Raw genomic sequence first — 20,118 nt, 5'->3', positions numbered from 1 at the left:
AATACACACCCCTCACCACACGCACCCTGCCCTACACACACACACACACACACACGCCTCACCCAACAACACACGCACCTCACACAACACAACACCCCACACACAACACCACTAAGTACTTACACCACACTCACGCACCGCACACGCCCTACAGCCCCACACACCCTCCCTCTTCCCGCAACAACACGCGCACCTGCCCCGACGCCTGCCACAATACCCCACTCGCAACACCACAACGCTCGCCAGACGCTCCGCCCGACGCCAAAATCATACAGCACCCAACACCCCAAAAGACCTCCACACCCCTGCTACACGCCCCGCAGCCCCGCACACCCACCCGCCTGCCGCAACACCCCACTCGCAACACCAAAACACTCAACGCCCCCCCGCCTGCCGGCAAAAGCCTACAGCACCCAACAACCCAAAAAACCTCCACAAGCCTCCCACGTGCCCTGCAGCCCCACACACCCACCCGCCTGCCGCAACCACACGCGCACCTGCCCCCCCGACACAACCCCCCACCCGCAACACCAAAACGCTCAACACCCCTCCGCCCGCCGCCAAAAGCCTACAGCACCCAACATGCCACGCGCAACACTCCAGAAAACCTCCACACCCCTGCCACACGGCCCGCAGCCCCACACACCCGCCCGCCTGCCGCAACTACACCCGCACCTGCCCCAACACAGCCCCCCAAAATACTTACACACCACTCCCACACGCCCCGCGCCCTCCAGCTCCACACACCCACCCGCCTGCCGCAACACCCCACTCGCAACACCAAAACACTCAACACCCCCCCGCCTGCCGGCAAAAGCCTACAACAGCCCAAAAAACCTCCACAAGCCTCCCACGTGCCCTGCAGCCCCACACACCCACCCGCCTGCCGCAACCACACCCGCACCTGCCCCCCTGCCGGACGCAACAGCAAAACGCGCAGCACCCCTCTGCCCGCCGGCAAAAGCCTACAGCACCCGGTATTCCCAGGCGGTCTCCCATCCAAGTACTAACCGGGCCCGACCCTGCTTAGCTTCTGAGATCAGACGAGATCGGGCGTTCTCAGGGTGGTATGGCCGTAGGCACCCCTCTGCCCCACAACAGCCCTCTCCACACCCACCGCCCACACCGCCCTCCCGCACTCACACACACCCCCACGCCCACAACAACGCCTCACACCACACACACACACACACAAACACACGCACAACACACGCACCTACCCACAACACACCTCACACAAAACAACACCCCACACGCAACACCCCGCAAAAAATACACACCCCTCACCACACGCACCCTGCCCTACACACACACACACACACACACACGCCTCACCCAACAACACACGCACCTCACACAACACAACACCCCACACACAACACCACTAAGTACTTACACCACACTCACGCACCGCACACGCCCTACAGCCCCACACACCCTCCCTCCTCCCGCAACAACACGCGCACCTGCCCCGACGCCTGCCACAATACCCCACTCGCAACACCACAACGCTCGCCAGACGCTCCGCCCGACGCCAAAATCATACAGCACCCAACACCCCAAAAGACCTCCACACCCCTGCTACACGCCCCGCAGCCCCGCACACCCACCCGCCTGCCGCAACACCCCACTCGCAACACCAAAACACTCAACGCCCCCCCGCCTGCCGGCAAAAGCCTACAGCACCCAACAACCCAAAAAACCTCCACAAGCCTCCCACGTGCCCTGCAGCCCCACACACCCACCCGCCTGCCGCAACCACACGCGCACCTGCCCCCCCGACACAACCCCCCACCCGCAACACCAAAACGCTCAACACCCCTCCGCCCGCCGCCAAAAGCCTACAGCACCCAACATGCCACGCGCAACACTCCAGAAAACCTCCACACCCCTGCCACACGGCCCGCAGCCCCACACACCCGCCCGCCTGCCGCAACTACACCCGCACCTGCCCCAACACAGCCCCCCAAAATACTTACACACCACTCCCACACGCCCCGCGCCCTCCAGCCCCACACACCCACCCGCCTGCCGCAACACCCCACTCGCAACACCAAAACACTCAACACCCCCCCGCCTGCCGGCAAAAGCCTACAACAGCCCAAAAAACCTCCACAAGCCTCCCACGTGCCCTGCAGCCCCACACACCCACCCGCCTGCCACAACCACACGCGCACCTGCCCCCCCGACACAACCCCCCACCCGCAACACCAAAACGCTCAACACCCCTCTGCCCGCCGCCAAAAGCCTACAGCACCCAACATGCCACGCGCAACACTCCAGAAAACCTCCACACCCCTGCCACACGGCCCGCAGCCCCACAAACCCGCCCGCCTGCCGCAACACCCACTCGCAACACCAAAACACTCAACACCCCCCCGCCTGCCGGCAAAAGCCTACAACAGCCCAAAAAACCTCCACAAGCCTCCCACGCGCCCCGCAGCCCCACACGCCCACCCGCCTGCCGCAACCACACCCGCACCTGCCCCCCTGCCGGATGCAACAGCAAAACGCGCAGCACCCCTCCGCCCGCCGGCAAAAGCCTACAGCACCCGGTATTCCCAGGCGGTCTCCCATCCAAGTACTAACCGGGCCCGACCCTGCTTAGCTTCCGAGATCAGACGAGATCGGGCATTCTCAGGGTGGTATGGCCGTAGGCACCCCTCTGCCCCACAACAGCCCTCTCCACACCCACCGCCCACACCGCCCTCCCGCACTCACACACACCCCCACGCCCACAACAACGCCTCACACCACACACACACACACACAAACACACGCACAACACACGCACCTACCCACAACACACCTCACACAAAACAACACCCCACACGCAACACCCCGCAAAAAATACACACCCCTCACCACACGCACCCTGCCCTACACACACACACACACACACACGCCTCACCCAACAACACACGCACCTCACACAACACAACACCCCACACACAACACCACTAAGTACTTACACCACACTCACGCACCGCACACGCCCTACAGCCCCACACACCCTCCCTCCTCCCGCAACAACACGCGCACCTGCCCCGACGCCTGCCACAATACCCCACTCGCAACACCACAACGCTCGCCAGACGCTCCGCCCGACGCCAAAATCATACAGCACCCAACACCCCAAAAGACCTCCACACCCCTGCTACACGCCCCGCAGCCCCGCACACCCACCCGCCTGCCGCAACACCCCACTCGCAACACCAAAACACTCAACGCCCCCCCGCCTGCCGGCAAAAGCCTACAGCACCCAACAACCCAAAAAACCTCCACAAGCCTCCCACGTGCCCTGCAGCCCCACACACCCACCCGCCTGCCGCAACCACACGCGCACCTGCCCCCCCGACACAACCCCCCACCCGCAACACCAAAACGCTCAACACCCCTCCGCCCGCCGCCAAAAGCCTACAGCACCCAACATGCCACGCGCAACACTCCAGAAAACCTCCACACCCCTGCCACACGGCCCGCAGCCCCACACACCCGCCCGCCTGCCGCAACCACACCCGCACCTGCCCCCCTGCCGGACGCAACAGCAAAACGCGCAGCACCCCTCCGCCCGCCGGCAAAAGCCTACAGCACCCGGTATTCCCAGGCGGTCTCCCATCCAAGTACTAACCGGGCCCGACCCTGCTTAGCTTCCGAGATCAGACGAGATCGGGCGTTCTCAGGGTGGTATGGCCGTAGGCACCCCTCTGCCCCACAACAGCCCTCTCCACACCCACCGCCCACACCGCCCTCCCGCACTCACACACACCCCCACGCCCACAACAACGCCTCACACCACACACACACACACAAACACACGCACAACACACGCACCTACCCACAACACACCTCACACAAAACAACACCCCACACGCAACACCCCGCAAAAAATACACACCCCTCACCACACGCACCCTGCCCTACACACACACACACACACACACGCCTCACCCAACAACACACGCACCTCACACAACACAACACCCCACACACAACACCACTAAGTACTTACACCACACTCACGCACCGCACACGCCCTACAGCCCCACACACCCTCCCTCTTCCCGCAACAACACGCGCACCTGCCCCGACGCCTGCCACAATACCCCACTCGCAACACCACAACGCTCGCCAGACGCTCCGCCCGACGCCAAAATCATACAGCACCCAACACCCCAAAAGACCTCCACACCCCTGCTACACGCCCCGCAGCCCCGCACACCCACCCGCCTGCCGCAACACCCCACTCGCAACACCAAAACACTCAACGCCCCCCCGCCTGCCGGCAAAAGCCTACAGCACCCAACAACCCAAAAAACCTCCACAAGCCTCCCACGTGCCCTGCAGCCCCACACACCCACCCGCCTGCCGCAACCACACGCGCACCTGCCCCCCCGACACAACCCCCCACCCGCAACACCAAAACGCTCAACACCCCTCCGCCCGCCGCCAAAAGCCTACAGCACCCAACATGCCACGCGCAACACTCCAGAAAACCTCCACACCCCTGCCACACGGCCCGCAGCCCCACACACCCGCCCGCCTGCCGCAACTACACCCGCACCTGCCCCAACACAGCCCCCCAAAATACTTACACACCACTCCCACACGCCCCGCGCCCTCCAGCCCCACACACCCACCCGCCTGCCGCAACACCCCACTCGCAACACCAAAACACTCAACACCCCCCCGCCTGCCGGCAAAAGCCTACAACAGCCCAAAAAACCTCCACAAGCCTCCCACGTGCCCTGCAGCCCCACACACCCACCCGCCTGCCACAACCACACGCGCACCTGCCCCCCCGACACAACCCCCCACCCGCAACACCAAAACGCTCAACACCCCTCTGCCCGCCGCCAAAAGCCTACAGCACCCAACATGCCACGCGCAACACTCCAGAAAACCTCCACACCCCTGCCACACGGCCCGCAGCCCCACAAACCCGCCCGCCTGCCGCAACACCCACTCGCAACACCAAAACACTCAACACCCCCCCGCCTGCCGGCAAAAGCCTACAACAGCCCAAAAAACCTCCACAAGCCTCCCACGCGCCCCGCAGCCCCACACGCCCACCCGCCTGCCGCAACCACACCCGCACCTGCCCCCCTGCCGGATGCAACAGCAAAACGCGCAGCACCCCTCCGCCCGCCGGCAAAAGCCTACAGCACCCGGTATTCCCAGGCGGTCTCCCATCCAAGTACTAACCGGGCCCGACCCTGCTTAGCTTCCGAGATCAGACGAGATCGGGCATTCTCAGGGTGGTATGGCCGTAGGCACCCCTCTGCCCCACAACAGCCCTCTCCACACCCACCGCCCACACCGCCCTCCCGCACTCACACACACCCCCACGCCCACAACAACGCCTCACACCACACACACACACACACAAACACACGCACAACACACGCACCTACCCACAACACACCTCACACAAAACAACACCCCACACGCAACACCCCGCAAAAAATACACACCCCTCACCACACGCACCCTGCCCTACACACACACACACACACACACGCCTCACCCAACAACACACGCACCTCACACAACACAACACCCCACACACAACACCACTAAGTACTTACACCACACTCACGCACCGCACACGCCCTACAGCCCCACACACCCTCCCTCCTCCCGCAACAACACGCGCACCTGCCCCGACGCCTGCCACAATACCCCACTCGCAACACCACAACGCTCGCCAGACGCTCCGCCCGACGCCAAAATCATACAGCACCCAACACCCCAAAAGACCTCCACACCCCTGCTACACGCCCCGCAGCCCCGCACACCCACCCGCCTGCCGCAACACCCCACTCGCAACACCAAAACACTCAACGCCCCCCCGCCTGCCGGCAAAAGCCTACAGCACCCAACAACCCAAAAAACCTCCACAAGCCTCCCACGTGCCCTGCAGCCCCACACACCCACCCGCCTGCCGCAACCACACGCGCACCTGCCCCCCCGACACAACCCCCCACCCGCAACACCAAAACGCTCAACACCCCTCCGCCCGCCGCCAAAAGCCTACAGCACCCAACATGCCACGCGCAACACTCCAGAAAACCTCCACACCCCTGCCACACGGCCCGCAGCCCCACACACCCGCCCGCCTGCCGCAACCACACCCGCACCTGCCCCCCTGCCGGACGCAACAGCAAAACGCGCAGCACCCCTCCGCCCGCCGGCAAAAGCCTACAGCACCCGGTATTCCCAGGCGGTCTCCCATCCAAGTACTAACCGGGCCCGACCCTGCTTAGCTTCCGAGATCAGACGAGATCGGGCGTTCTCAGGGTGGTATGGCCGTAGGCACCCCTCTGCCCCACAACAGCCCTCTCCACACCCACCGCCCACACCGCCCTCCCGCACTCACACACACCCCCATGCCCACAACAACGCCTCACACCACACACACACACACAAACACACGCACAACACACGCACCTACCCACAACACACCTCACACAAAACAACACCCCACACGCAACACCCCGCAAAAAATACACACCCCTCACCACACGCACCCTGCCCTACACACACACACACACACACACGCCTCACCCAACAACACACGCACCTCACACAACACAACACCCCACACACAACACCACTAAGTACTTACACCACACTCACGCACCGCACACGCCCTACAGCCCCACACACCCTCCCTCTTCCCGCAACAACACACGCACCTGCCCCGACGCCTGCCACAATACCCCACTCGCAACACCACAACGCTCGCCAGACGCTCCGCCCGACGCCAAAATCATACAGCACCCAACACCCCAAAAGACCTCCACACCCCTGCTACACGCCCCGCAGCCCCGCACACCCACCCGCCTGCCGCAACACCCCACTCGCAACACCAAAACACTCAACGCCCCCCCGCCTGCCGGCAAAAGCCTACAGCACCCAACAACCCAAAAAACCTCCACAAGCCTCCCACGTGCCCTGCAGCCCCAAACACCCACCCGCCTGCCGCAACCACACGCGCACCTGCCCCCCCGACACAACCCCCCACCCGCAACACCAAAACGCTCAACACCCCTCCGCCCGCCGCCAAAAGCCTACAGCACCCAACATGCCACGCGCAACACTCCAGAAAACCTCCACACCCCTGCCACACGGCCCGCAGCCCCACACACCCGCCCGCCTGCCGCAACTACACCCGCACCTGCCCCAAAACAGCCCCCCAAAATACTTACACACCACTCCCACACGCCCCGCGCCCTCCAGCCCCACACACCCCCCCGCCTGCCGCAACACCCCACTCGCAACACCAAAACACTCAACACCCCCCCGCCTGCCGGCAAAAGCCTACAACAGCCCAAAAAACCTCCACAAGCCTCCCACGTGCCCTGCAGCCCCACACACCCACCCGCCTGCCGCAACCACACCCGCACCTGCCCCCCTGCCGGACGCAACAGCAAAACGCGCAGCACCCCTCTGCCCGCCGGCAAAAGCCTACAGCACCCGGTATTCCCAGGCGGTCTCCCATCCAAGTACTAACCGGGCCCGACCCTGCTTAGCTTCCGAGATCAGACGAGATCGGGCGTTCTCAGGGTGGTATGGCCGTAGGCACCCCTCTGCCCCACAACAGCCCTCTCCACACCCACCGCCCACACCGCCCTCCCGCACTCACACACACCCCCACGCCCACAACAACGCCTCACACCACACACACACACACACAAACACACGCACAACACACGCACCTACCCACAACACACCTCACACAAAACAACACCCCACACGCAACACCCCGCAAAAAATACACACCCCTCACCACACGCACCCTGCCCTACACACACACACACACACACACACGCCTCACCCAACAACACACGCACCTCACACAACACAACACCCCACACACAACACCACTAAGTACTTACACCACACTCACGCACCGCACACGCCCTACAGCCCCACACACCCTCCCTCCTCCCGCAACAACACGCGCACCTGCCCCGACGCCTGCCACAATACCCCACTCGCAACACCACAACGCTCGCCAGACGCTCCGCCCGACGCCAAAATCATACAGCACCCAACACCCCAAAAGACCTCCACACCCCTGCTACACGCCCCGCAGCCCCGCACACCCACCCGCCTGCCGCAACACCCCACTCGCAACACCAAAACACTCAACGCCCCCCCGCCTGCCGGCAAAAGCCTACAGCACCCAACAACCCAAAAAACCTCCACAAGCCTCCCACGTGCCCTGCAGCCCCACACACCCACCCGCCTGCCGCAACCACACGCGCACCTGCCCCCCCGACACAACCCCCCACCCGCAACACCAAAACGCTCAACACCCCTCCGCCCGCCGCCAAAAGCCTACAGCACCCAACATGCCACGCGCAACACTCCAGAAAACCTCCACACCCCTGCCACACGGCCCGCAGCCCCACACACCCACCCGCCTGCCGCAACCACACCCGCACCTGCCCCCCTGCCGGACGCAACAGCAAAACGCGCAGCACCCCTCTGCCCGCCGGCAAAAGCCTACAGCACCCGGTATTCCCAGGCGGTCTCCCATCCAAGTACTAACCGGGCCCGACCCTGCTTAGCTTCCGAGATCAGACGAGATCGGGCGTTCTCAGGGTGGTATGGCCGTAGGCACCCCTCTGCCCCACAACAGCCCTCTCCACACCCACCGCCCACACCGCCCTCCCGCACTCACACACACCCCCACGCCCACAACAACGCCTCACACCACACACACACACACACAAACACACGCACAACACACGCACCTACCCACAACACACCTCACACAAAACAACACCCCACACGCAACACCCCGCAAAAAATACACACCCCTCACCACACGCACCCTGCCCTACACACACACACACACACACACACGCCTCACCCAACAACACACGCACCTCACACAACACAACACCCCACACACAACACCACTAAGTACTTACACCACACTCACGCACCGCACACGCCCTACAGCCCCACACACCCTCCCTCCTCCCGCAACAACACGCGCACCTGCCCCGACGCCTGCCACAATACCCCACTCGCAACACCACAACGCTCGCCAGACGCTCCGCCCGACGCCAAAATCATACAGCACCCAACACCCCAAAAGACCTCCACACCCCTGCTACACGCCCCGCAGCCCCGCACACCCACCCGCCTGCCGCAACACCCCACTCGCAACACCAAAACACTCAACGCCCCCCCGCCTGCCGGCAAAAGCCTACAGCACCCAACAACCCAAAAAACCTCCACAAGCCTCCCACGTGCCCTGCAGCCCCACACACCCACCCGCCTGCCGCAACCACACACGCACCTGCCCCCCCGACACAACCCCCCACCCGCAACACCAAAACGCTCAACACCCCTCCGCCCGCCGCCAAAAGCCTACAGCACCCAACATGCCACGCGCAACACTCCAGAAAACCTCCACACCCCTGCCACACGGCCCGCAGCCCCTCACACCCGCCCGCCTGCCGCAACCACACCCGCACCTGCCCCCCTGCCGGACGCAACAGCAAAACGCGCAGCACCCCTCCGCCCGCCGGCAAAAGCCTACAGCACCCGGTATTCCCAGGCGGTCTCCCATCCAAGTACTAACCGGGCCCGACCCTGCTTAGCTTCCGAGATCAGACGAGATCGGGCGTTCTCAGGGTGGTATGGCCGTAGGCCCCCCTCTGCCCCACAACAGCCCTCTCCACACCCACCGCCCACACCGCCCTCCCGCACTCACACACACCCCCACGCCCACAACAACGCCTCACACCACACACACACACACACAAACACACGCACAACACACGCACCTACCCACAACACACCTCACACAAAACAACACCCCACACGCAACACCCCGCAAAAAATACACACCCCTCACCACACGCACCCTGCCCTACACACACACACACACACACACGCCTCACCCAACAACACACGCACCTCACACAACACAACACCCCACACACAACACCACTAAGTACTTACACCACACTCACGCACCGCACACGCCCTACAGCCCCACACACCCTCCCTCCTCCCGCAACAACACGCGCACCTGCCCCGACGCCTGCCACAATACCCCACTCGCAACACCACAACGCTCGCCAGACGCTCCGCCCGACGCCAAAATCATACAGCACCCAACACCCCAAAAGACCTCCACACCCCTGCTACACGCCCCGCAGCCCCGCACACCCACCCGCCTGCCGCAACACCCCACTCGCAACACCAAAACACTCAACGCCCCCCCGCCTGCCGGCAAAAGCCTACAGCACCCAACAACCCAAAAAACCTCCACAAGCCTCCCACGTGCCCTGCAGCCCCACACACCCACCCGCCTGCCGCAACCACACGCGCACCTGCCCCCCCGACACAACCCCCCACCCGCAACACCAAAACGCTCAACACCCCTCCGCCCGCCGCCAAAAGCCTACAGCACCCAACATGCCACGCGCAACACTCCAGAAAACCTCCACACCCCTGCCACACGGCCCGCAGCCCCACACACCCGCCCGCCTGCCGCAACCACACCCGCACCTGCCCCCCTGCCGGACGCAACAGCAAAACGCGCAGCACCCCTCCGCCCGCCGGCAAAAGCCTACAGCACCCGGTATTCCCAGGCGGTCTCCCATCCAAGTACTAACCGGGCCCGACCCTGCTTAGCTTCCGAGATCAGACGAGATCGGGCGTTCTCAGGGTGGTATGGCCGTAGGCACCCCTCTGCCCCACAACAGCCCTCTCCACACCCACCGCCCACACCGCCCTCCCGCACTCACACACACCCCCACGCCCACAACAACGCCTCACACCACACACACACACACACAAACACACGCACAACACACGCACCTACCCACAACACACCTCACACAAAACAACACCCCACACGCAACACCCCGCAAAAAATACACACCCCTCACCACACGCACCCTGCCCTACACACACACACACACACACACACGCCTCACCCAACAACACACGCACCTCACACAACACAACACCCCACACACAACACCACTAAGTACTTACACCACACTCACGCACCGCACACGCCCTACAGCCCCACACACCCTCCCTCCTCCCGCAACAACACGCGCACCTGCCCCGACGCCTGCCACAATACCCCACTCGCAACACCACAACGCTCGCCAGACGCTCCGCCCGACGCCAAAATCATACAGCACCCAACACCCCAAAAGACCTCCACACCCCTGCTACACGCCCCGCAGCCCCGCACACCCACCCGCCTGCCGCAACACCCCACTCGCAACACCAAAACACTCAACGCCCCCCCGCCTGCCGGCAAAAGCCTACAGCACCCAACAACCCAAAAAACCTCCACAAGCCTCCCACGTGCCCTGCAGCCCCACACACCCACCCGCCTGCCGCAACCACACACGCACCTGCCCCCCCGACACAACCCCCCACCCGCAACACCAAAACGCTCAACACCCCTCCGCCCGCCGCCAAAAGCCTACAGCACCCAACATGCCACGCGCAACACTCCAGAAAACCTCCACACCCCTGCCACACGGCCCGCAGCCCCTCACACCCGCCCGCCTGCCGCAACCACACCCGCACCTGCCCCCCTGCCGGACGCAACAGCAAAACGCGCAGCACCCCTCCGCCCGCCGGCAAAAGCCTACAGCACCCGGTATTCCCAGGCGGTCTCCCATCCAAGTACTAACCGGGCCCGACCCTGCTTAGCTTCCGAGATCAGACGAGATCGGGCGTTCTCAGGGTGGTATGGCCGTAGGCCCCCCTCTGCCCCACAACAGCCCTCTCCACACCCACCGCCCACACCGCCCTCCCGCACTCACACACACCCCCACGCCCACAACAACGCCTCACACCACACACACACACACACAAACACACGCACAACACACGCACCTACCCACAACACACCTCACACAAAACAACACCCCACACGCAACACCCCGCAAAAAATACACACCCCTCACCACACGCACCCTGCCCTACACACACACACACACACACACGCCTCACCCAACAACACACGCACCTCACACAACACAACACCCCACACACAACACCACTAAGTACTTACACCACACTCACGCACCGCACACGCCCTACAGCCCCACACACCCTCCCTCCTCCCGCAACAACACGCGCACCTGCCCCGACGCCTGCCACAATACCCCACTCGCAACACCACAACGCTCGCCAGACGCTCCGCCCGACGCCAAAATCATACAGCACCCAACACCCCAAAAGACCTCCACACCCCTGCTACACGCCCCGCAGCCCCGCACACCCACCCGCCTGCCGCAACACCCCACTCGCAACACCAAAACACTCAACGCCCCCCCGCCTGCCGGCAAAAGCCTACAGCACCCAACAACCCAAAAAACCTCCACAAGCCTCCCACGTGCCCTGCAGCCCCACACACCCACCCGCCTGCCGCAACCACACGCGCACCTGCCCCCCCGACACAACCCCCCACCCGCAACACCAAAACGCTCAACACCCCTCCGCCCGCCGCCAAAAGCCTACAGCACCCAACATGCCACGCGCAACACTCCAGAAAACCTCCACACCCCTGCCACACGGCCCGCAGCCCCACACACCCGCCCGCCTGCCGCAACCACACCCGCACCTGCCCCCCTGCCGGACGCAACAGCAAAACGCGCAGCACCCCTCCGCCCGCCGGCAAAAGCCTACAGCACCCGGTATTCCCAGGCGGTCTCCCATCCAAGTACTAACCGGGCCCGACCCTGCTTAGCTTCCGAGATCAGACGAGATCGGGCGTTCTCAGGGTGGTATGGCCGTAGGCACCCCTCTGCCCCACAACAGCCCTCTCCACACCCACCGCCCACACCGCCCTCCCGCACTCACACACACCCCCATGCCCACAACAACGCCTCACACCACACACACACACACAAACACACGCACAACACACGCACCTACCCACAACACACCTCACACAAAACAACACCCCACACGCAACACCCCGCAAAAAATACACACCCCTCACCACACGCACCCTGCCCTACACACACACACACACACACACGCCTCACCCAACAACACACGCACCTCACACAACACAACACCCCACACACAACACCACTAAGTACTTACACCACACTCACGCACCGCACACGCCCTACAGCCCCACACACCCTCCCTCTTCCCGCAACAACACACGCACCTGCCCCGACGCCTGCCACAATACCCCACTCGCAACACCACAACGCTCGCCAGACGCTCCGCCCGACGCCAAAATCATACAGCACCCAACACCCCAAAAGACCTCCACACCCCTGCTACACGCCCCGCAGCCCCGCACACCCACCCGCCTGCCGCAACACCCCACTCGCAACACCAAAACACTCAACGCCCCCCCGCCTGCCGGCAAAAGCCTACAGCACCCAACAACCCAAAAAACCTCCACAAGCCTCCCACGTGCCCTGCAGCCCCAAACACCCACCCGCCTGCCGCAACCACACGCGCACCTGCCCCCCCGACACAACCCCCCACCCGCAACACCAAAACGCTCAACACCCCTCCGCCCGCCGCCAAAAGCCTACAGCACCCAACATGCCACGCGCAACACTCCAGAAAACCTCCACACCCCTGCCACACGGCCCGCAGCCCCACACACCCGCCCGCCTGCCGCAACTACACCCGCACCTGCCCCAAAACAGCCCCCCAAAATACTTACACACCACTCCCACACGCCCCGCGCCCTCCAGCCCCACACACCCCCCCGCCTGCCGCAACACCCCACTCGCAACACCAAAACACTCAACACCCCCCCGCCTGCCGGCAAAAGCCTACAACAGCCCAAAAAACCTCCACAAGCCTCCCACGTGCCCTGCAGCCCCACACACCCACCCGCCTGCCGCAACCACACCCGCACCTGCCCCCCTGCCGGACGCAACAGCAAAACGCGCAGCACCCCTCTGCCCGCCGGCAAAAGCCTACAGCACCCGGTATTCCCAGGCGGTCTCCCATCCAAGTACTAACCGGGCCCGACCCTGCTTAGCTTCCGAGATCAGACGAGATCGGGCGTTCTCAGGGTGGTATGGCCGTAGGCACCCCTCTGCCCCACAACAGCCCTCTCCACACCCACCGCCCACACCGCCCTCCCGCACTCACACACACCCCCACGCCCACAACAACGCCTCACACCACACACACACACACACAAACACACGCACAACACACGCACCTACCCACAACACACCTCACACAAAACAACACCCCACACGCAACACCCCGCAAAAAATACACACCCCTCACCACACGCACCCTGCCCTACACACACACACACACACACACACGCCTCACCCAACAACACACGCACCTCACACAACACAACACCCCACACACAACACCACTAAGTACTTACACCACACTCACGCACCGCACACGCCCTACAGCCCCACACACCCTCCCTCCTCCCGCAACAACACGCGCACCTGCCCCGACGCCTGCCACAATACCCCACTCGCAACACCACAACGCTCGCCAGACGCTCCGCCCGACGCCAAAATCATACAGCACCCAACACCCCAAAAGACCTCCACACCCCTGCTACACGCCCCGCAGCCCCGCACACCCACCCGCCTGCCGCAACACCCCACTCGCAACACCAAAACACTCAACGCCCCCCCGCCTGCCGGCAAAAGCCTACAGCACCCAACAACCCAAAAAACCTCCACAAGCCTCCCACGTGCCCTGCAGCCCCACACACCCACCCGCCTGCCGCAACCACACGCGCACCTGCCCCCCCGACACAACCCCCCACCCGCAACACCAAAACGCTCAACACCCCTCCGCCCGCCGCCAAAAGCCTACAGCACCCAACATGCCACGCGCAACACTCCAGAAAACCTCCACACCCCTGCCACACGGCCCGCAGCCCCACACACCCGCCCGCCTGCCGCAACCACACCCGCACCTGCCCCCCTGCCGGACGCAACAGCAAAACGCGCAGCACCCCTCCGCCCGCCGGCAAAAGCCTACAGCACCCGGTATTCCCAGGCGGTCTCCCATCCAAGTACTAACCGGGCCCGACCCTGCTTAGCTTCCGAGATCAGACGAGATCGGGCGTTCTCAGGGTGGTATGGCCGTAGGCACCCCTCTGCCCCACAACAGCCCTCTCCACACCCACCGCCCACACCGCCCTCCCGCACTCACACACACCCCCACGCCCACAACAACGCCTCACACCACACACACACACACACAAACACACGCACAACACACGCACCTACCCACAACACACCTCACACAAAACAACACCCCACACGCAACACCCCGCAAAAAATACACACCCCTCACCACACGCACCCTGCCCTACACACACACACACACACACACACGCCTCACCCAACAACACACGCACCTCACACAACACAACACCCCACACACAACACCACTAAGTACTTACACCACACTCACGCACCGCACACGCCCTACAGCCCCACACACCCTCCCTCCTCCCGCAACAACACGCGCACCTGCCCCGACGCCTGCCACAATACCCCACTCGCAACACCACAACGCTCGCCAGACGCTCCGCCCGACGCCAAAATCATACAGCACCCAACACCCCAAAAGACCTCCACACCCCTGCTACACGCCCCGCAGCCCCGCACACCCACCCGCCTGCCGCAACACCCCACTCGCAACACCAAAACACTCAACGCCCCCCCGCCTGCCGGCAAAAGCCTACAGCACCCAACAACCCAAAAAACCTCCACAAGCCTCCCACGTGCCCTGCAGCCCCACACACCCACCCGCCTGCCGCAACCACACACGCACCTGCCCCCCCGACACAACCCCCCACCCGCAACACCAAAACGCTCAACACCCCTCCGCCCGCCGCCAAAAGCCTACAGCACCCAACATGCCACGCGCAACACTCCAGAAAACCTCCACACCCCTGCCACACGGCCCGCAGCCCCTCACACCCGCCCGCCTGCCGCAACCACACCCGCACCTGCCCCCCTGCCGGACGCAACAGCAAAACGCGCAGCACCCCTCCGCCCGCCGGCAAAAGCCTACAGCACCCGGTATTCCCAGGCGGTCTCCCATCCAAGTACTAACCGGGCCCGACCCTGCTTAGCTTCCGAGATCAGACGAGATCGGGCGTTCTCAGGGTGGTATGGCCGTAGGCCCCCCTCTGCCCCACAACAGCCCTCTCCACACCCACCGCCCACACCGCCCTCCCGCACTCACACACACCCCCACGCCCACAACAACGCCTCACACCACACACACACACACACAAACACACGCACAACACACGCACCTACCCACAACACACCTCACACAAAACAACACCCCACACGCAACACCCCGCAAAAAATACACACCCCTCACCACACGCACCCTGCCCTACACACACACACACACACACACGCCTCACCCAACAACACACGCACCTCACACAACACAACACCCCACACACAACACCACTAAGTACTTACACCACACTCACGCACCGCACACGCCCTACAGCCCCACACACCCTCCCTCCTCCCGCAACAACACGCGCACCTGCCCCGACGCCTGCCACAATACCCCACTCGCAACACCACAACGCTCGCCAGACGCTCCGCCCGACGCCAAAATCATACAGCACCCAACACCCCAAAAGACCTCCACACCCCTGCTACACGCCCCGCAGCCCCGCACACCCACCCGCCTGCCGCAACACCCCACTCGCAACACCAAAACACTCAACGCCCCCCCGCCTGCCGGCAAAAGCCTACAGCACCCAACAACCCAAAAAACCTCCACAAGCCTCCCACGTGCCCTGCAGCCCCACACACCCACCCGCCTGCCGCAACCACACGCGCACCTGCCCCCCCGACACAACCCCCCACCCGCAACACCAAAACGCTCAACACCCCTCCGCCCGCCGCCAAAAGCCTACAGCACCCAACATGCCACGCGCAACACTCCAGAAAACCTCCACACCCCTGCCACACGGCCCGCAGCCCCACACACCCGCCCGCCTGCCGCAACCACACCCGCACCTGCCCCCCTGCCGGACGCAACAGCAAAACGCGCAGCACCCCTCCGCCCGCCGGCAAAAGCCTACAGCACCCGGTATTCCCAGGCGGTCTCCCATCCAAGTACTAACCGGGCCCGACCCTGCTTAGCTTCCGAGATCAGACGAGATCAGGCGTTCTCAGGGTGGTATGGCCGTAGGCACCCCTCTGCCCCACAACAGCCCTCTCCACACCCACCGCCCACACCGCCCTCCCGCACTCACACACACCCCCATGCCCACAACAACGCCTCACACCACACACACACACACAAACACACGCACAACACACGCACCTACCCACAACACACCTCACACAAAACAACACCCCACACGCAACACCCCGCAAAAAATACACACCCCTCACCACACGCACCCTGCCCTACACACACACACACACACACACGCCTCACCCAACAACACACGCACCTCACACAACACAACACCCCACACACAACACCACTAAGTACTTACACCACACTCACGCACCGCACACGCCCTACAGCCCCACACACCCTCCCTCTTCCCGCAACAACACACGCACCTGCCCCGACGCCTGCCACAATACCCCACTCGCAACACCACAACGCTCGCCAGACGCTCCGCCCGACGCCAAAATCATACAGCACCCAACACCCCAAAAGACCTCCACACCCCTGCTACACGCCCCGCAGCCCCGCACACCCACCCGCCTGCCGCAACACCCCACTCGCAACACCAAAACACTCAACGCCCCCCCGCCTGCCGGCAAAAGCCTACAGCACCCAACAACCCAAAAAACCTCCACAAGCCTCCCACGTGCCCTGCAGCCCCAAACACCCACCCGCCTGCCGCAACCACACGCGCACCTGCCCCCCCGACACAACCCCCCACCCGCAACACCAAAACGCTCAACACCCCTCCGCCCGCCGCCAAAAGCCTACAGCACCCAACATGCCACGCGCAACACTCCAGAAAACCTCCACACCCCTGCCACACGGCCCGCAGCCCCACACACCCGCCCGCCTGCCGCAACTACACCCGCACCTGCCCCAAAACAGCCCCCCAAAATACTTACACACCACTCCCACACGCCCCGCGCCCTCCAGCCCCACACACCCCCCCGCCTGCCGCAACACCCCACTCGCAACACCAAAACACTCAACACCCCCCCGCCTGCCGGCAAAAGCCTACAACAGCCCAAAAAACCTCCACAAGCCTCCCACGTGCCCTGCAGCCCCACACACCCACCCGCCTGCCGCAACCACACCCGCACCTGCCCCCCTGCCGGACGCAACAGCAAAACGCGCAGCACCCCTCTGCCCGCCGGCAAAAGCCTACAGCACCCGGTATTCCCAGGCGGTCTCCCATCCAAGTACTAACCGGGCCCGACCCTGCTTAGCTTCCGAGATCAGACGAGATCGGGCGTTCTCAGGGTGGTATGGCCGTAGGCACCCCTCTGCCCCACAACAGCCCTCTCCACACCCACCGCCCACACCGCCCTCCCGCACTCACACACACCCCCACGCCCACAACAACGCCTCACACCACACACACACACACACAAACACACGCACAACACACGCACCTACCCACAACACACCTCACACAAAACAACACCCCACACGCAACACCCCGCAAAAAATACACACCCCTCACCACACGCACCCTGCCCTACACACACACACACACACACACACGCCTCACCCAACAACACACGCACCTCACACAACACAACACCCCACACACAACACCACTAAGTACTTACACCACACTCACGCACCGCACACGCCCTACAGCCCCACACACCCTCCCTCCTCCCGCAACAACACGCGCACCTGCCCCGACGCCTGCCACAATACCCCACTCGCAACACCACAACGCTCGCCAGACGCTCCGCCCGACGCCAAAATCATACAGCACCCAACACCCCAAAAGACCTCCACACCCCTGCTACACGCCCCGCAGCCCCGCACACCCACCCGCCTGCCGCAACACCCCACTCGCAACACCAAAACACTCAACGCCCCCCCGCCTGCCGGCAAAAGCCTACAGCACCCAACAACCCAAAAAACCTCCACAAGCCTCCCACGTGCCCTGCAGCCCCACACACCCACCCGCCTGCCGCAACCACACGCGCACCTGCCCCCCCGACACAACCCCCCACCCGCAACACCAAAACGCTCAACACCCCTCCGCCCGCCGCCAAAAGCCTACAGCACCCAACATGCCACGCGCAACACTCCAGAAAACCTCCACACCCCTGCCACACGGCCCGCAGCCCCACACACCCACCCGCCTGCCGCAACCACACCCGCACCTGCCCCCCTGCCGGACGCAACAGCAAAACGCGCAGCACCCCTCTGCCCGCCGGCAAAAGCCTACAGCACCCGGTATTCCCAGGCGGTCTCCCATCCAAGTACTAACCGGGCCCGACCCTGCTTAGCTTCCGAGATCAGACGAGATCGGGCGTTCTCAGGGTGGTATGGCCGTAGGCACCCCTCTGCCCCACAACAGCCCTCTCCACACCCACCGCCCACACCGCCCTCCCGCACTCACACACACCCCCACGCCCACAACAACGCCTCACACCACACACACACACACACAAACACACGCACAACACACGCACCTACCCACAACACACCTCACACAAAACAACACCCCACACGCAACACCCCGCAAAAAATACACACCCCTCACCACACGCACCCTGCCCTACACACACACACACACACACACACGCCTCACCCAACAACACACGCACCTCACACAACACAACACCCCACACACAACACCACTAAGTACTTACACCACACTCACGCACCGCACACGCCCTACAGCCCCACACACCCTCCCTCCTCCCGCAACAACACGCGCACCTGCCCCGACGCCTGCCACAATACCCCACTCGCAACACCACAACGCTCGCCAGACGCTCCGCCCGACGCCAAAATCATACAGCACCCAACACCCCAAAAGACCTCCACACCCCTGCTACACGCCCCGCAGCCCCGCACACCCACCCGCCTGCCGCAACACCCCACTCGCAACACCAAAACACTCAACGCCCCCCCGCCTGCCGGCAAAAGCCTACAGCA

General features: G+C 63.7%; 17 non-coding genes across 17 annotated transcripts; all 17 read right to left on the bottom strand.

The window, feature by feature from the left end:
• Window positions 1-962: 962 nt before the first annotated feature.
• Window positions 963-1,081, bottom strand: LOC141745710 (5S ribosomal RNA). Its single transcript, XR_012587981.1, has one exon. It is a non-coding gene; the product is annotated as a 5S ribosomal RNA (ribosomal RNA).
• Window positions 1,082-2,540: 1,459 nt separating this feature from the next.
• Window positions 2,541-2,659, bottom strand: LOC141745646 (5S ribosomal RNA). The gene has a single exon (XR_012587918.1). It is a non-coding gene; the product is annotated as a 5S ribosomal RNA (ribosomal RNA).
• Window positions 2,660-3,582: 923 nt separating this feature from the next.
• Window positions 3,583-3,701, bottom strand: LOC141745526 (5S ribosomal RNA). The gene has a single exon (XR_012587804.1). It is a non-coding gene; the product is annotated as a 5S ribosomal RNA (ribosomal RNA).
• A 1,455-nt stretch (window positions 3,702-5,156) lies between these two features.
• LOC141745645 (5S ribosomal RNA) lies at window positions 5,157-5,275 on the bottom strand. The gene has a single exon (XR_012587917.1). It is a non-coding gene; the product is annotated as a 5S ribosomal RNA (ribosomal RNA).
• Window positions 5,276-6,198: 923 nt separating this feature from the next.
• On the bottom strand, window positions 6,199-6,317 carry LOC141745524 (5S ribosomal RNA). Its single transcript, XR_012587803.1, has one exon. It is a non-coding gene; the product is annotated as a 5S ribosomal RNA (ribosomal RNA).
• Window positions 6,318-7,467: 1,150 nt separating this feature from the next.
• Window positions 7,468-7,586, bottom strand: LOC141745523 (5S ribosomal RNA). Its single transcript, XR_012587802.1, has one exon. It is a non-coding gene; the product is annotated as a 5S ribosomal RNA (ribosomal RNA).
• A 925-nt stretch (window positions 7,587-8,511) lies between these two features.
• LOC141745522 (5S ribosomal RNA) lies at window positions 8,512-8,630 on the bottom strand. Its single transcript, XR_012587801.1, has one exon. It is a non-coding gene; the product is annotated as a 5S ribosomal RNA (ribosomal RNA).
• Window positions 8,631-9,555: 925 nt separating this feature from the next.
• On the bottom strand, window positions 9,556-9,674 carry LOC141745521 (5S ribosomal RNA). The gene has a single exon (XR_012587800.1). It is a non-coding gene; the product is annotated as a 5S ribosomal RNA (ribosomal RNA).
• Window positions 9,675-10,597: 923 nt separating this feature from the next.
• Window positions 10,598-10,716, bottom strand: LOC141745520 (5S ribosomal RNA). Its single transcript, XR_012587799.1, has one exon. It is a non-coding gene; the product is annotated as a 5S ribosomal RNA (ribosomal RNA).
• A 925-nt stretch (window positions 10,717-11,641) lies between these two features.
• Window positions 11,642-11,760, bottom strand: LOC141745519 (5S ribosomal RNA). The gene has a single exon (XR_012587798.1). It is a non-coding gene; the product is annotated as a 5S ribosomal RNA (ribosomal RNA).
• A 923-nt stretch (window positions 11,761-12,683) lies between these two features.
• Window positions 12,684-12,802, bottom strand: LOC141745518 (5S ribosomal RNA). The gene has a single exon (XR_012587797.1). It is a non-coding gene; the product is annotated as a 5S ribosomal RNA (ribosomal RNA).
• A 1,150-nt stretch (window positions 12,803-13,952) lies between these two features.
• LOC141745517 (5S ribosomal RNA) lies at window positions 13,953-14,071 on the bottom strand. The gene has a single exon (XR_012587796.1). It is a non-coding gene; the product is annotated as a 5S ribosomal RNA (ribosomal RNA).
• A 925-nt stretch (window positions 14,072-14,996) lies between these two features.
• On the bottom strand, window positions 14,997-15,115 carry LOC141745516 (5S ribosomal RNA). The gene has a single exon (XR_012587795.1). It is a non-coding gene; the product is annotated as a 5S ribosomal RNA (ribosomal RNA).
• A 925-nt stretch (window positions 15,116-16,040) lies between these two features.
• LOC141745514 (5S ribosomal RNA) lies at window positions 16,041-16,159 on the bottom strand. The gene has a single exon (XR_012587793.1). It is a non-coding gene; the product is annotated as a 5S ribosomal RNA (ribosomal RNA).
• A 923-nt stretch (window positions 16,160-17,082) lies between these two features.
• Window positions 17,083-17,201, bottom strand: LOC141745659 (5S ribosomal RNA). Its single transcript, XR_012587931.1, has one exon. It is a non-coding gene; the product is annotated as a 5S ribosomal RNA (ribosomal RNA).
• A 1,150-nt stretch (window positions 17,202-18,351) lies between these two features.
• Window positions 18,352-18,470, bottom strand: LOC141745513 (5S ribosomal RNA). Its single transcript, XR_012587792.1, has one exon. It is a non-coding gene; the product is annotated as a 5S ribosomal RNA (ribosomal RNA).
• A 925-nt stretch (window positions 18,471-19,395) lies between these two features.
• LOC141745512 (5S ribosomal RNA) lies at window positions 19,396-19,514 on the bottom strand. The gene has a single exon (XR_012587791.1). It is a non-coding gene; the product is annotated as a 5S ribosomal RNA (ribosomal RNA).
• Window positions 19,515-20,118: the final 604 nt, after the last annotated feature.

This window comes from Larus michahellis, chromosome 6, assembly GCF_964199755.1.
Source record: "Larus michahellis chromosome 6, bLarMic1.1, whole genome shotgun sequence".
NCBI lineage: Eukaryota > Metazoa > Chordata > Aves > Charadriiformes > Laridae > Larus > Larus michahellis.
Note: the sequence above shows the minus strand (reverse complement) of the source record. Positions and strands in the feature narration are given on the sequence as shown.